This window comes from Biomphalaria glabrata, chromosome 4 (assembly GCF_947242115.1).
Source record: "Biomphalaria glabrata chromosome 4, xgBioGlab47.1, whole genome shotgun sequence".
Classification (NCBI taxonomy): Eukaryota; Metazoa; Mollusca; class Gastropoda; family Planorbidae; genus Biomphalaria; species Biomphalaria glabrata.
In genome coordinates, this window is record NC_074714.1 from 31028436 (window position 1) to 31047205 (window position 18770).

At 36.0% G+C, this 18770-nt stretch overlaps 1 protein-coding gene across 2 annotated transcripts in view; it reads right to left on the reverse strand.

Annotated features, from left to right (window-relative positions):
• Positions 1-18770, reverse strand: part of LOC106072509 (uncharacterized) — a 50767-nt gene that overhangs the window by 14936 nt on the left and 17061 nt on the right. Inside the window, exon 1 of one of the 2 annotated variants that reach the window (XM_056026788.1) lies at positions 4177-4321. The exons of the other annotated variant lie outside the window; for it this stretch is intronic. The gene's annotated coding sequence lies outside the window, so the exon portion shown is untranslated. Of the gene's footprint in view, positions 1-4176; positions 4322-18770 lie in introns of those variants that run through there. 2 annotated transcript variants of the gene reach the window in all.

Here is an 18770-nt window from a genome sequence, read left to right on the forward strand (position 1 = left end):
AAATGTGTTTATTTACGATTGGTGAATGAGGTCTATTACTGCAGTGAACATCAGACACAATAGTAGTGCCAATAGCTACAACGCGTAATAAAGAGCTTATACATAGTAATGCAAATAGCTACGATCGTGTTCTAAGTCTATAGGACCCAATCATTAATGAACATGCCAGAAAATTGGCAAACCCCCCCCCCCCCCCCCCCCGATTGGTTTTTGTATGATTTTTTTGTTCCGACGACAGAATTGAGTTATCAATATCCAGTCGTGAGGAATGAACAACTGGTTGGTGCACAAATGACGTAGAAGACTCTGTCCATAGATGTGCATTCAGCGTTGGAATCTATCACATGTGCATCATTTGCTACAAATACACTAAAAGATTTTTTAAAAAGTAACATAAAAAAGATTTACACATTCGCTTTGCCAAATCAAGTTTGTCAAGTTTGTCCGGCTAATAGTTTCTATATAAGACAGTACTCGTAGGCAAACTGTTCATAAGCATCTATTTATTCATTCAACTCAGCCTTAAACTCAATAAAAAGAAACATTTGCGATAATTCACACGCGAGCCATGATGTAAGCCAAATTTAATTTAACGATTATATTTTGAACAATGGTAACTGTGAAACCAACGGTTTTAATTATATAAGCTATCTAATTTCTAGGACAATCGTCAGAGACGTTTTCGAAATACCCACCCACCCAGTTTCCAAATTTTTTAGATTCTTGAAGAGTTCGCAATCTAATAGGAGGAATTGTAGAAATGTACGCAAGAGATAATTATGATTCCAAGCTCCAACTGCTCGATATCTTTATCGTTAACATTGGTTGTGTCCTTAGTGATGTTTAAGAGTTAACATTGGCTGTGTCCTTAGTGATGTTTAAGAGTTAACATTGGCTGTGTCCTTAGTGATGTTTAAGAGTTAACATTGGCTGTGTCCTTAGTGATGTTTAAGAGTTAACATTGGTTGTGTCCTTAGTGATGTTTAAGAGTTAACATTGGCTGTGTCCTTAGTGATGTTTAAGAGTTAACATTGGCTGTGTCCTTAGTGATATTTAAGAGTTAACATTGGCTGTGTCCTTAGTGATGTTTTAGAGTTAACATTGGCTGTGTCCTTAGTGATGTTTTAGAGTTAACATTGGCTGTGTCCTTACAGTCCTTAGTGATGTTTTAGAGTTAACATTGACTGTGTCCTTAGTGATGTTTTAAGTTAACATTGGCTGTGTCCTTAGTGATGTTTAGAGTTAACATTGGCTGTGTCCTTAGTGATGTTTAAGAGTTAACATTGTCAGTGTCCTTAGTGATGTTTAGAGTTAACATTGGCTGTGTGCTTACTGATGTTTAAGAGTTAACATTGTCAGTGTCCTTAGTGATGTTTAGAGTTAACATTGGCTGTGTGCTTAGTGATGTTTAGATTTAGATGTAATTCAGAAGGAACAGCTTATTAAAATGCAAAGAATTTTTTTTTTTGTCAGTGGACACAAATCTGGAATGGCGTACCAAAGTTCTCAAAACATTTAAACTTGATTTGAAAAATATTCGACAAGACTAGATCAATTTATTGTACACAGATGTTTATTATTTTCTTTAAAGGAAATATTTCTGCTCCGTTTCTAGAGCTAGAGCTAGACTTTCTTTAAAGGAGCCATCTCTTGTCGAGAAAGAATAAAATACATATCTACTACGCAGTGGTTCTCCCAAACTTTGTGCACGACCCAAGTCCACCCATTATAGACCGCAAATAGTGATTCTCTAGTAAATGCCAACGAAGACACTATAAAGGCAATGTGTTCGACAGCTGTGCATTGTGTGGCAGTTATAGACAATTATTTTGGAGAGCTTAAAGGGGGGGGGGCGTAACGGCTGCGCTTTACAAACTACATCAGGTGTTAATGGTATAGACGCGAAGGCCTTATGGAAGCAACTGGCAGTGTTCATTGTGATTTTGTAAAAGTTAGGTCAGGTCTTCAGCAGCACCTCCTAAGACTGGTAATAAGAATCTTCTTAGGTATGGTCAGATCTTCAAAGTAGGTATGTTGTTAACATCTCTAAAGCTAATATCATAATATTATTTAACTATTATTCTAAAAATTAAGCTCGAGTTTTTTTTCTATTATAGTCTAAAAGGTAGGGCATTAAATACAATGAGCCAGTTAAGCAGGGACGTAGCTAGGAATCTTCCATCGTTTGGGGGCCCATGGGGGCTTGACCTCTTTGGAGGGTGGGGGGCTTGCATTTTGCGAAATATTTAATTTTTAATGTGAAAAAACACTCATCCCTCCCTCAAGTCACTGGCGGATCCAGGGGGGGGGGGCGGTAGGGGCGATCGCCCCCCCCCACTCGGCCGACCCCCCCCCCCCAAGGGGGGGGGGGGGCGGACGAATTTTAGTATAGAATTCACACAATTTGTATACGAATTTATTACTAATGTTAATAATATATACTAATTATTTATATTTCAACCTATTTTTAGATTATTTCGCCCCCCCCTTCTAGTATTTTGGCCGATTTGGTAGGGTCGGGAGGAACGATGGCATCATTCCGCCCCCCCCCCACCATAAACTTTCGAGTGGGGGGGGCGGTCCTATTTATTTGTAGAAATCGCAGCTTACTAACAGAATCAATTAAATATGTATATGATTAAAACTTGTTATTGGTATTTTAACCGGTCTTTATATTATGTCTGGGAGGAGCGAATACCTCTACTGCCCTTCCCATCTAAACCCTTTGTGTGTGTGTGTGTGGGGGGGGGTCCTACTTTTATGGAGAAATCATAGTATGTGAACAAAATTAGTCGAATATCTTTATAATATAAACAGGTGGAAGTGCGATACATGCAATCACCTTCCCTCCATCAGACAAACCAATACTTTTTCTTTTTGTATTATAGTTAGAAATTACAAAATTTAAAAAATCTGTCACTAATATAATTTATATATGCTATAAAGTAAATTATTATATCGAGTCGCCCAACCCCTATTCTTTAATGCAAAATGCAATCATTAGCAGAAATTATAAAAAGGAGCGAGGATTAATCGTTTTCATTTTACCGACCTTCCCCTTTCCAGACATAGCTTGTGTAATTTCACATGAATTTATCATAACTATTTTAAGAAAGACTTTGCTTTGGAAAAGTTATAATTCAAACGAAATTTTTCAATATAACAGTCAAGGTTGAGATGAGTTCAAAAGCCAGATAATCTTTTCCTAGTCGACTTTTTCCAACCTTTACTCTATCTCATATTTTTCTAGTTAAATAAATTTAGGACTATAACTCACAATTTATGCTTGAATTTTATTAATTAATGGAATTTGTTTTTCGGCAGCGATCCTCAAAGCCTTAATCTAAATATGTGGGGTATCTTATCTTTTCAAAGAACAAATCGGTTGTATTTGCAATGTATAAAGGGACTATAAATTCATATTAGAATATTTTTCCACATTATTCAAAAGGTCCTTTATGAATGAATGAATGAATGAGCTGTAGGTCAGGAGAATGCGTTACTGCAGTGAAGAATGGCAGAAAACGCTTTTAGCGTCGACGCTTCGCCCCAAACCTCACTGATGTATAAAGAGCTGTAGATGTCAGGAGAATGCGTTTCTGCAGTGAAAAATGCAAGAAAACGCTTTTGGCGTCGGGGCTTTGCCCCGAACCCCACTAATAAATAATGAGCTGTAGATGCCAGGACAATGCGTTTCAGCCGTGAAAAGTGCAAGAAAACGCTTTTAGAGTCGGGGCTTCGTCCCGAACCCTACTGATAAATAATGAGCTGTAGATGTCAGGAGAATAATCGCCCCCCCCCCCACTCCAAAGTTCTGGATCCGCCAGTGCCTCAAGTGTGGGCCCGGGGGGATTTTCAAATTCTCCCTCTTCTCCCCCACACTAGCTACACCACTGCAGTTAAGTTGGTCAGTATCTGATACAACTAAATACAATGAATCAGCTAAGTCGGTCAGTATCTGATAGAATGAAAAACATTGAGCCAGTAAAGCTGGTCGGTATCTGATACAATTAAATACATTGAATCCTTAAAACTAAACGTAGGTCTACACAACACAACACAATGCAGAGTAGAACTAAGCGAATTGTTGAGCATTAAAGTCAAACGTAGGTCTACACAACACAACACAATGCAGAGTAGAACTAAGCGAATTGTTGAGCATTAAAGTGTACCTACATGTGGAACAAAACAACTACATCCAGTAAAGAACAGGAGACACATCACTTTAGTCCCAGGCTGTGAATGAAAACATCTAAGAGGCAGATCTAGTCTAGCGAGAAGGCTGCCACCTCTATCACACTTAGTCATCCACATGCACGCGTCAGTGAGATCACTTCCTAAAGCCCTTCCCCTCTCCTCGGTAAAACACTCGAATACAATCCCACGCCGAGTATTGATCGCCAACCAGTCACCGTGACAATTTAAAGAAACAATAGAAGGTGTTACCTCCCTTTCCCTTTTTTTTTTAACATAATTAACTTGTATTTTGATTTATGGAGGCGCGTGAAGCGCTTAGCTTCCGAACCGGGGTTCGAATCCTTGTGAAGACTGGGATTTTTAATTTAGGTATTTCGGGCGCCCCTGAGTCTACCCAGCTCTAATGGATACTTGATATTAGTTGGGGAAAAGTCAAGGCGATTGGTCGCTGTGCTGGCCACCACTCGTGAACCGTAGGCCACAGAAACACATGACCTTAACATCATGTCCTATAGACCTTATAGACTGAAAGGGGCACTGTATTTGATTGGAATGCTTTTCTTAGCCCTGCCCCTGCATGGAATATATCTCAGTCATTTACTCTAAGCCCACGTGTTGCCATGGAAACTAGAAACCTTGTGTAAAATGCGATAACCAAATACAAAAAAAAAATAAAAAATCAATGATTCAATTTTTCTTTGTCTACAATCGCCTAAATCGCAAACTACAACCCGCGGGTCAACTCCGGCACTTATTTCACAATGTAAAAATACCTGACAAAATAATTAATTGCCAGTTATTGATTAACTTTTTTTTTTAATTCACGCCAATGAATAGTTGTGCAAAGATATTGTGTGTTTTAAAAACGCGACACCCCTTTTTACTATTCCAAACTTTGTGGCGACCCCCAGCAGTAAAATTGTTAAGTAATTAAGTAACTTCAAATAAATAAAAGTGTATGGCGTGCATTTATTTTTTCTATTTGGTATCCACCATATCCATACGTATGTGACAATTTCAAAAGCATGGAGGAGCGTGGACAGTGGTCAGGGTAATAGTAAACGACATCACTACAATTGTTGCGACAGTATGACATTGTTTCTGTTTCACCAGAGTTGGAATTCTTGGGACGGTCTTTGCAAGATGACACAGAATGTCATCTTCTGTATCAAGTCTTCTTCTGTATTTAACTACACTTGATAACTAAGAGGCTGGAAAACCCAAGTTACCCAAAAATAGATGATTGAAAATGAAAGATGAGGGCGCCATACAAATTGGATGCAAACACCAAATCCAGATTTGTGTTACTGACATTAAAAGGAAATCATTTGTGCTGCATCGCTATTAATGAGTTCAATAAACTCTGTCTGTCTCAGCGTTATCTTCAACTATATTGACTGGGAATGGACTTCTAACAAGTGCAAGCTGGGTCAGATTTGGAAAGAATGATGAAATTTCGTCCGCAAGCATTCACAAACTTTTCTTTCACAAATTATCATTCGTTGATCAGGTTCAATGTCATTTTCCTCTTAGAGGCTACATGGAAATATTATATTCGTGATAGTTTGTTTATCAATTTGAAATTTTATTCAGAAGGATCGAATTATTTCCAGACAAATCAAGGCATGTTGCATTTGGTCCTTGTAGTGAAGTTTTTCATTGCTTTTTGTAACTCTTGTGGCTATGTCTTCGTTACTAATATTCGTCCATTTCGTGAGTTCCGAAGACTTTTGGTGACTCATTCAGAAGCAGACGTTGAAATCTAAGATCGTCATACTGGCAATACTGGCAAACTTCCTGTACCATCTGTACAAACATCACAAATAGTTTTCAATGAGATTTTCTACTTTTCCAAAAAGGAATCAACTTTAATATACATCTCGTGTTGTAGTCGTGTCGAGTGGTTTGCAGAAGAGAAACTCGTCTTTTAAATTGTCATCAATTCTATACCTAAACATACCTCTACATTACTTGGTCTCCATATCGGTCAAAATAAAGTTGCAGTTATTTAGGTTACATAGAATCAGATCATAGAACTTCCTTACAAATGATGCACAGGAGCTTAATTTAAACATTCATTTAACATTATTTTAAACTTTTAAAAAAATTATATATGCTGCGACAATTGCTATGTTTGAAATCATTCTGATTTAATTGCATATCCTCCAATAACAACAAAAAAATCAATTTCCAATGGAAAAACTTTGTACAATGTTAAGTTTTACAAGTTAGAATAGAGGCGAGATAAAAAAATAATAATAAAAAATCCATGATGTCGATGGTCTTAGGTCGCGATCCACAGGCTGAGAACCCCTGCCTTAGATAATTGAACACGTTATTTCTCCCACACCCATTTTCAAGTCAAGTTAAAACTTCAATTATTTATTGTACTAAACAAAACACGTTTGGTAATTAATTATTTAGTTTGATATCGAATAAGGGAAAAAACTTGTACAATTTTGAGAAATATAGTTGTGAATTCTTGGTTACATTTTTTTATTTTTAATAGATAGGTCAACTATTGAAATGTAATTTGAAACATTAAATTTAAAACAAAACAAAATGCTTTTGAAACTAACCCATATATTCCAAAGAAAACATTTGGAAGGAATTCATACAAGTATTTCTTGTTCTACAAAACGGCTTGAAGGAATGACATTAAACTTGTTCAATATAGTATAAATACTTTTTGCTATAATGTTACGTAGTAAAAATATAGGGAGAAATCATTTTTTTTAAAAATTATTATTAATATTTTCAATATTTTCCACCAAATCTTTTTTGTTTTTCAAATTTAAAGACACTTCTTTTTTTGGCATTGTAGATAAATATGTTCTGAAGATATGTTAAAAGTTTAAACCTGTTCTGTCAGATAGTTTTAAAGTCACACTCCTAAAAGTTACACAATTTAGAAAAGAAAATAAGAGATATTCGTAAAAACAAATATAACACAAATATTTATAAGAGACTTACACATATGTACTAATTATAATAATATGCACTATACAGATCAATATTGTCTAGAATCTGATAACAATTTCGCTGTTGTAAATTACACATAAGATAAACAGATATTTAAAAAAAAAAACAACTTACAAATAATATTAGTAGCAATATTAGATCATCTCTAAAATTCATATTAATGTATCAATATTAAAAAGTTTGTTATTGAAAGAAATATAGGCCTATAGTAACATAAAGTTAGAAACCACCGTCTCTAACCCTAGACTCTCATATAGTCTCTCTCATATAGTCTCTCTCATATAGTCTCTCTCATATAGTCTCTACCACCTCCAAACCTCATGTTTTCATACTGTGAACAAGTAAAACGCCAAAATAATTTGAAATAAAAAAAGAAATATTAATGTTTGAAGCATTTCCAGTCTAACAAGGAGATTGTTTTGTTTAGAATTAAAAAAACAACAACCTTTAATCTTCTTTATTCTTCGACAAAAAAAAATCATAGACATAAATCTGGGCGATAACGTAACTTTGTTTTGATCTAGAGCTCAAGGAACATGTCAGTTCTAATCATTGCCTCAACTTTACATGTTTCTTTACAATTCTTTACATCAGATTGGGCTCTTTAGACAAAACAAATAGAAAATGTTTCTTTACAATCCTTTACATCAGATTGGGCTCTTTAGACAAAACAAATAGAAAATGTTTCTTTACAATCCTTTACATCAGATTGGGCTCTTTAGACAAAACAAATAGAAAATGTTTCTTTTTATGAGAAATCCCATCCGGCAATTTTTTATAAAAATAAATTTCGACTAACAAATGTTCACTTCCTTTCTGGTTTCTTTGTTGTTCGTTCTCTCTCTCTCTCCCTTTCTCTCTCTCTCTCTCTCTGTCTCCTACTCTGTAACCCACATCCGGTGCTGCTCAATGCAGGTAAAAGGTAAATCTAATTTCTTACCCAAACCAACAAGTCTTGTACCTGGTCTGTGGATAGTTCACATCAAGACACACGGGTTAAACGATGAGAGTTCTAATGATGAGAATGGACCTGTTAATGTGTGAGGGTAGGAGTCTGTCATGCATGGCGTCATTTTACCCACACAAAAAATGTCACCCAATAGTTATCTTCAAAAATGTTTATAGTCTTTACATTTTTAGTAGGGTAAAAAAAGTCTTCCTTAAGCCGCTGACCAAAGCTGAAGTATGTCATTTCAACATTTCGATAGAACTATAGGTCTATTGCTTCTTGGTAATGTCATGGTAGGTCAGTGTTTCTCTCGACGCCAGGCGTTTCCCTGCATCCTGAGCTACTCACTTCAAACAAGAAATACATTTTTAAAAATACATTTTTTTAAAAAGACAATACATCCATTCTAGAACTTAAAATAAAATATTTTTAAAAAATAATTAATTAAAAAAAATATATAAAAAAAAGACAATACATCCATTCAAATATTTTAAAAAATTAATTTTAAAAAGACAATACATCTATTATACAACTTAAAATAAAATCATTTAAAACATTAATTAAAAAACAAAGACAATACATCAATTATACAACTGGAAATATAATTAAAAAAAATTAATTTAAAAAAAAAGACACTACATCCATTCTAAAACTTAAAATAAAATATTTTACAAAATTAATTTTTTAAAAAGACAATACATCTATTATAGGGGCCTACAACTTACAATAAAATATTTTACAAAATAAATTTTTAAAAATAGCAAGTAGCTCAGCTTGGGTAAATAATTCGTGATGTCGACACCTTCAGCGTCTAGGCCAGCGGACATTGTGTAAGCTATCTATAGTACACGTAGAACGTTTAATATCTACATCCACTTCTACAGATCTAGTCTATCTCTCTCTATATCACGTAGGTATTACATGTGTAGATGAAAGAGAGATGATAGTGAGAACATTTTTGAAAAAAGTGAGAAAGAAAGACGCGAAAAAAAAACAACACAAAACACAACGTATCAACATTTTTAGGCACATTGAACGAATGGAGCATGGGGGGGAGCGGTTGCAACATTTGACAAAAGGTATTTTGCATTTTACAGACGAACTAAAAAACGTCAGGCACGCCCAGCTGTCTAAAACATTTTATTGTGGAGAAATTACACAGTGGGCTGTCTACAACATTTTATTGTGGAGAAATTACACAGTGGGCTGTCTACAACATTTTATTGTCGTAGAGAAATTACACAGTGGGCTGTCTACAACATTTTATTGTCGTAGAGAAATTACACAGTGGGCTGTCTATAACATTTTATTGAGGAGAAATTACACAGTGGGCTGTCTACAATATTTTATTGAGGAGAAATTACACAGTGGGCTGTCTACAACATTTTATTGTCGTAGAGAAATTACACAGTGGGCTGTCTATAACATTTTATTGAGGAGAAATTACACAGTGGGCTGTCTACAACATTTTATTGAGGAGAAATTACACAGTGGGCTGTCTACAACATTTTATTGAGGAGAAATTACACAGTGGGCTGTCTATAACATTTTATTGTCGTAGAGAAATTACACAGTGGGCTGTCTACAACATTTTGTTGAGGAGAAATTACACAGTGGGCTGTCTACAACATTTTATTGAGGAGAAATTACACAGTGGGCTGTCTATAACATTTTATTGAGGAGAAATTACACAGTGGGCTGTCTACAACATTTTATTGAGGAGAAATTACACAGTGGGCTGTCTACAACATTTTATTGAGGAGAAATTACACAGTGGGCTGTCTACAACATTTTATTGAGGAGAAATTACACAGTGGGCTGTCTATAACATTTTATTGTCGTAGAGAAATTACACAGTGGGCTGTCTATAACATTTTATTGTCGTAGAGAAATTACACAGTGGGCTGTCTACAACATTTTATTGTCGTAGAGAAATTACACAGTGGGCTGTCTATAACATTTTATTGTCGTAGAGAAATTACACAGTGGGCTGTCTATAACATTTTATTGAGGAGAAATTACACAGTGGGCTGTCTACAACATTTTATTGAGGAGAAATTACACAGTGGGCTGTCTACAACATTTTATTGTCGTAGAGAAATTACACAGTGGGCTGTCTATAACATTTTATTGTCGTAGAGAAATTACACAGTGGGCTGTCTATAACATTTTTTTGTCGTAGAGAAATTACACAGTGGGCTGTCTACAACATTTTATTGAGGAGAAATTACACAGTGGGCTGTCTACAACATTTTATTGAGGAGAAATTACACAGTGGGCTGTCTACAACATTTTATTGAGGAGAAATTACACAGTGGGCTGTCTATAACATTTTATTGTCGTAGAGAAATTACACAGTGGGCTGTCTATAACATTTTATTGAGGAGAAATTACACAGTGGGCTGTCTACAACATTTTATTGAGGAGAAATTACACAGTGGGCTGTCTACAACATTTTATTGAGGAGAAATTACACAGTGGGCTGTCTACAACATTTTATTGTCGTAGAGAAATTACACAGTGGGCTGTCTACAATATTTTATTGAGGAGAAATTACACAGTGGGCTGTCTACAACATTTTATTGTCGTAGAGAAATTACACAGTGGGCTGTCTACAATATTTTATTGAGGAGAAATTACACAGTGGGCTGTCTACAACATTTTATTGAGGTGAAATTACACAGTGGGCTGTCTACAACATTTTATTGTCGTAGAGAAATTACACAGTGGGCTGTCTATAACATTTTATTGTCGTAGAGAAATTACACAGTGGGCTGTCTACAACATTTTATTGAGGAGAAATTACACAGTGGGCTGTCTACAACATTTTATTGTCGAGAAATTACACAGTGGGCTGTCTACAACATTTTATTGAGGAGAAATTACACAGTGGGCTGTCTACAACATTTTATTGAGGAGAAATTACACAGTGGGCTGTCTACAACATTTTATTGAGGAGAAATTACACAGTGGGCTGTCTACAACATTTTATTGTCGTAGAGAAATTACACAGTGGGCTGTCTACAACATTTTATTGAGGAGAAATTACACAGTGGGCTGTCTACAACATTTTATTGAGGAGAAATTACACAGTGGGCTGTCTACAACATTTTATTGAGGAGAAATTACACAGTGGGCTGTCTACAACATTTTATTGTCGTAGAGAAATTACACAGTGGGCTGTCTATAACATTTTATTGTGGTAGAGAAATTACACAGTGGGCTGTCTACAACATTTTATTGAGGAGAAATTACACAGTGGGCTGTCTACAACATTTTATTGAGGAGAAATTACACAGTGGGCTGTCTACAACATTTTATTGAGGAGAAATTACACAGTGGGCTGTCTACAACATTTTATTGTCGTAGAGAAATTACACAGTGGGCTGTCTACAACATTTTATTGAGGAGAAATTACACAGTGGGCTGTCTACAACATTTTATTGAGGAGAAATTACACAGTGGGCTGTCTACAACATTTTATTGAGGAGAAATTACACAGTGGGCTGTCTATAACATTTTATTGAGGAGAAATTACACAGTGGGCTGTCTACAACATTTTATTGAGGAGAAATTACACAGTGGGCTGTCTACAACATTTTATTGAGGAGAAATTACACAGTGGGCTGTCTACAACATTTTATTGAGGAGAAATTACACAGTGGGCTGTCTATAACATTTTATTGTCGTAGAGAAATTACACAGTGGGCTGTCTACAACATTTTATTGAGGTGAAATTACACAGTGGGCTGTCTACAACATTTTATTGTCGAGAAATTACACAGTGGGCTGTCTACAACATTTTATTGAGGAGAAATTACACAGTGGGCTGTCTACAACATTTTATTGAGGAGAAATTACACAGTGGGCTGTCTACAACATTTTATTGAGGAGAAATTACACAGTGGGCTGTCTACAACATTTTATTGTCGTAGAGAAATTACACAGTGGGCTGTCTACAACATTTTATTGAGGAGAAATTACACAGTGGGCTGTCTACAACATTTTATTGAGGAGAAATTACACAGTGGGCTGTCTACAACATTTTATTGAGGAGAAATTACACAGTGGGCTGTCTACAACATTTTATTGTCGTAGAGAAATTACACAGTGGGCTGTCTATAACATTTTATTGTCGTAGAGAAATTACACAGTGGGCTGTCTACAACATTTTATTGAGGAGAAATTACACAGTGGGCTGTCTACAACATTTTATTGAGGAGAAATTACACAGTGGGCTGTCTACAACATTTTATTGAGGAGAAATTACACAGTGGGCTGTCTACAACATTTTATTGTCGTAGAGAAATTACACAGTGGGCTGTCTACAACATTTTATTGAGGAGAAATTACACAGTGGGCTGTCTATAACATTTTATTGTCGTAGAGAAATTACACAGTGGGCTGTCTACAACATTTTATTGAGGTGAAATTACACAGTGGGCTGTCTACAACATTTTATTGTCGTAGAGAAATTACACAGTGGGCTGTCTATAACATTTTATTGTCGTAGAGAAATTACACAGTGGGCTGTCTACAACATTTTATTGAGGAGAAATTACACAGTGGGCTGTCTACAACATTTTATTGAGGAGAAATTACACAGTGGGCTGTCTACAACATTTTATTGAGGAGAAATTACACAGTGGGCTGTCTACAACATTTTATTGTCGTAGAGAAATTACACAGTGGGCTGTCTACAACATTTTATTGAGGAGAAATTACACAGTGGGCTGTCTACAACATTTTATTGTCGTAGAGAAATTACACAGTGGGCTGTCTACAACATTTTATTGAGGAGAAATTACACAGTGGGCTGTCTATAACATTTTATTGTCGTAGAGAAATTACACAGTGGGCTGTCTATAACATTTTATTGTCGTAGAGAAATTACACAGTGGGCTGTCTACAACATTTTATTGAGGAGAAATTACACAGTGGGCTGTCTACAACATTTTATTGAGGAGAAATTACACAGTGGGCTGTCTACAACATTTTATTGTCGTAGAGAAATTACACAGTGGGCTGTCTACAACATTTTATTGAGGAGAAATTACACAGTGGGCTGTCTACAACATTTTATTGTCGTAGAGAAATTACACAGTGGGCTGTCTATAACATTTTATTGTCGTAGAGAAATTACACAGTGGGCTGTCTACAACATTTTATTGAGGAGAAATTACACAGTGGGCTGTCTACAACATTTTATTGTCGAGAAATTACACAGTGGGCTGTCTACAACATTTTATTGAGGAGAAATTACACAGTGGGCTGTCTACAACATTTTATTGAGGAGAAATTACACAGTGGGCTGTCTACAACATTTTATTGAGGAGAAATTACACAGTGGGCTGTCTACAACATTTTATTGTCGTAGAGAAATTACACAGTGGGCTGTCTACAACATTTTATTGAGGAGAAATTACACAGTGGGCTGTCTACAACATTTTATTGTCGTAGAGAAATTACACAGTGGGCTGTCTACAACATTTTATTGAGGAGAAATTACACAGTGGGCTGTCTATAACATTTTATTGAGGAGAAATTACACAGTGGGCTGTCTACAACATTTTATTGAGGAGAAATTACACAGTGGGCTGTCTACAACATTTTATTGAGGAGAAATTACACAGTGGGCTGTCTACAACATTTTATTGAGGAGAAATTACACAGTGGGCTGTCTATAACATTTTATTGTCGTAGAGAAATTACACAGTGGGCTGTCTATAACATTTTATTGTCGTAGAGAAATTACACAGTGGGCTGTCTACAACATTTTATTGTCGTAGAGAAATTACACAGTGGGCTGTCTATAACATTTTATTGTCGTAGAGAAATTACACAGTGGGCTGTCTATAACATTTTATTGAGGAGAAATTACACAGTGGGCTGTCTACAACATTTTATTGAGGAGAAATTACACAGTGGGCTGTCTACAACATTTTATTGAGGAGAAATTACACAGTGGGCTGTCTACAACATTTTATTGAGGAGAAATTACACAGTGGGCTGTCTACAACATTTTATTGAGGAGAAATTACACAGTGGGCTGTCTACAACATTTTATTGAGGAGAAATTACACAGTGGGCTGTCTATAACATTTTATTGTCGTAGAGAAATTACACAGTGGGCTGTCTACAACATTTTATTGAGGAGAAATTACACAGTGGGCTGTCTATAACATTTTATTGTCGTAGAGAAATTACACAGTGGGCTGTCTATAACATTTTATTGAGGAGAAATTACACAGTGGGCTGTCTACAACATTTTATTGAGGAGAAATTACACAGTGGGCTGTCTACAACATTTTATTGAGGAGAAATTACACAGTGGGCTGTCTACAACATTTTATTGTCGTAGAGAAATTACACAGTGGGCTGTCTACAATAATTTATTGAGGAGAAATTACACAGTGGGCTGTCTACAACATTTTATTGTCGTAGAGAAATTACACAGTAGGCTGTCTACAACATTTTATTGAGGAGAAATTACACAGTGGGCTGTCTACAACATTTTATTGAGGAGAAATTACACAGTGGGATGTCTACAACATTTTATTGTCGTAGAGAAATTACACAGTGGGCTGTCTATAACATTTTATTGAGGAGAAATTACACAGTGGGCTGTCTACAACATTTTATTGAGGAGAAATTACACAGTGGGCTGTCTACAACATTTTATTGAGGAGAAATTACACAGTGGGCTGTCTACAACAATTTATTGAGGAGAAATTACACAGTGGGCTGTCTATAACATTTTATTGTCGTAGAGAAATTACACAGTGGGCTGTCTATAACATTTTATTGTCGTAGAGAAATTACACAGTGGGCTGTCTACAACATTTTATTGTCGTAGAGAAATTACACAGTGGGCTGTCTACAACATTTTATTGAGGAGAAATTACACAGTGGGCTGTCTACAACATTTTATTGAGGAGAAATTACACAGTGGGCTGTCTACAACATTTTATTGTCGTAGAGAAATTACACAGTGGGCTGTCTACAACATTTTATTGAGGAGAAATTACACAGTGGGCTGTCTACAACATTTTATTGTCGTAGAGAAATTACACAGTGGGCTGTCTATAACATTTTTTTGTCGTAGAGAAATTACACAGTGGGCTGTCTACAACATTTTATTGAGGAGAAATTACACAGTGGGCTGTCTACAACATTTTATTGAGGAGAAATTACACAGTGGGCTGTCTACAACATTTTATTGAGGAGAAATTACACAGTGGGCTGTCTATAACATTTTATTGTCGTAGAGAAATTACACAGTGGGCTGTCTATAACATTTTATTGAGGAGAAATTACACAGTGGGCTGTCTACAACATTTTATTGAGGAGAAATTACACAGTGGGCTGTCTACAACATTTTATTGAGGAGAAATTACACAGTGGGCTGTCTACAACATTTTATTGAGGAGAAATTACACAGTGGGCTGTCTATAACATTTTATTGAGGAGAAATTACACAGTGGGCTGTCTACAACATTTTATTGTCGTAGAGAAATTACACAGTGGGCTGTCTACAACATTTTATTGAGGAGAAATTACACAGTGGGCTGTCTATAACATTTTATATAGGAGAAATTACACAGTGGGCTGTCTACAACATTTTATTGAGGAGAAATTACACAGTGGGCTGTCTACAACATTTTATTGAGGAGAAATTACACAGTGGGCTGTCTACAACATTTTATTGAGGAGAAATTACACAGTGGGCTGTCTATAACATTTTATTGTCGTAGAGAAATTACACAGTGGGCTGTCTACAACATTTTATTGAGGAGAAATTACACAGTGGGCTGTCTACAACATTTTATTGTCGTAGAGAAATTACACAGTGGGCTGTCTACAACATTTTATTGAGGAGAAATTACACAGTGGGCTGTCTACAACATTTTATTGAGGAGAAATTACACAGTGGGCTGTCTACAACATTTTATTGTCGTAGAGAAATTACACAGTGGGCTGTCTACAACATTTTATTGAGGAGAAATTACACAGTGGGCTGTCTACAACATTTTATTGTCGTAGAGAAATTACACAGTGGGCTGTCTATAACATTTTATTGAGGAGAAATTACACAGTGGGCTGTCTACAACATTTTATTGAGGAGAAATTACACAGTGGGCTGTCTACAACATTTTATTGAGGAGAAATTACACAGTGGGCTGTCTATAACATTTTATTGTCGTAGAGAAATTACACAGTGGGCTGTCTACAACATTTTGTTGAGGAGAAATTACACAGTGGGCTGTCTACAACATTTTATTGAGGAGAAATTACACAGTGGGCTGTCTATAACATTTTATTGTCGTAGAGAAATTACACAGTGGGCTGTCTACAACATTTTATTGAGGAGAAATTACACAGTGGGCTGTCTACAACATTTTATTGTCGTAGAGAAATTACACAGTGGGCTGTCTATAACATTTTATTGAGGAGAAATTACACAGTGGGCTGTCTACAACATTTTATTGAGGAGAAATTACACAGTGGGCTGTCTACAACATTTTATTGAGGAGAAATTACACAGTGGGCTGTCTACAACATTTTATTGAGGAGAAATTACACAGTGGGCTGTCTATAACATTTTATTGTCGTAGAGAAATTACACAGTGGGCTGTCTATAACATTTTATTGTCGTAGAGAAATTACACAGTGGGCTGTCTACAACATTTTATTGTCGTAGAGAAATTACACAGTGGGCTGTCTATAACATTTTATTGTCGTAGAGAAATTACACAGTGGGCTGTCTATAACATTTTATTGAGGAGAAATTACACAGTGGGCTGTCTACAACATTTTATTGAGGAGAAATTACACAGTGGGCTGTCTACAACATTTTATTGTCGTAGAGAAATTACACAGTGGGCTGTCTATAACATTTTATTGTCGTAGAGAAATTACACAGTGGGCTGTCTATAACATTTTTTTGTCGTAGAGAAATTACACAGTGGGCTGTCTACAACATTTTATTGAGGAGAAATTACACAGTGGGCTGTCTACAACATTTTATTGAGGAGAAATTACACAGTGGGCTGTCTACAACATTTTATTGAGGAGAAATTACACAGTGGGCTGTCTATAACATTTTATTGTCGTAGAGAAATTACACAGTGGGCTGTCTATAACATTTTATTGAGGAGAAATTACACAGTGGGCTGTCTACAACATTTTATTGAGGAGAAATTACACAGTGGGCTGTCTACAACATTTTATTGAGGAGAAATTACACAGTGGGCTGTCTACAACATTTTATTGTCGTAGAGAAATTACACAGTGGGCTGTCTACAATATTTTATTGAGGAGAAATTACACAGTGGGCTGTCTACAACATTTTATTGTCGTAGAGAAATTACACAGTGGGCTGTCTACAATATTTTATTGAGGAGAAATTACACAGTGGGCTGTCTACAACATTTTATTGTCGTAGAGAAATTACACAGTGGGCTGTCTACAATATTTTATTGAGGAGAAATTACACAGTGGGCTGTCTACAACATTTTATTGTCGTAGAGAAATTACACAGTGGGCTGTCTACAACATTTTATTGAGGAGAAATTACACAGTGGGCTGTCTACAACATTTTATTGAGGAGAAATTACACAGTGGGCTGTCTACAACATTTTATTGAGGAGAAATTACACAGTGGGCTGTCTATAACATTTTATTGTCGTAGAGAAATTACACAGTGGGCTGTCTACAACATTTTATTGAGGAGAAATTACACAGTGGGCTGTCTACAACATTTTATTGTCGTAGAGAAATTACACAGTGGGCTGTCTACAACATTTTATTGAGGAGAAATTACACAGTGGGCTGTCTATAACATTTTATTGAGGAGAAATTACACAGTGGGCTGTCTACAACATTTTATTGAGGAGAAATTACACAGTGGGCTGTCTACAACATTTTATTGAGGAGAAATTACACAGTGGGCTGTCTACAACATTTTATTGTCGTAGAGAAATTACACAGTGGGCTGTCTACAATATTTTATTGAGGAGAAATTACACAGTGGGCTGTCTACAACATTTTATTGTCGTAGAGAAATTACACAGTGGGCTGTCTACAACATTTTATTGAGGAGAAATTACACAGTCGGCTGTCTACAACATTTTATTGAGGAGAAATTACACAGTGGGCTGTCTACAACATTTTATTGAGGAGAAATTACACAGTGGGCTGTCTACAACATTTTATTGTCGTAGAGAAATTACACAGTGGGCTGTCTACAACATTTTATTGAGGAGAAATTACACAGTGGGCTGTCTACAACATTTTATTGAGGAGAAATTACACAGTGGGCTGTCTATAACATTTTATTGTCGTAGAGAAATTACACAGTGGGCTGTCTACAACATTTTATTGAGGAGAAATTACACAGTGGGCTGTCTACAACATTTTATTGAGGAGAAATTACACAGTGGGCTGTCTACAACATTTTATTGAGGAGAAATTACACAGTGGGCTGTCTACAACATTTTATTGAGGAGAAATTACACAGTGGGCTGTCTACAACATTTTATTGAGGAGAAATTACACAGTGGGCTGTCTACAACATTTTATTGTCGTAGAGAAATTACACAGTGGGCTGTCTACAACATTTTATTGAGGAGAAATTACACAG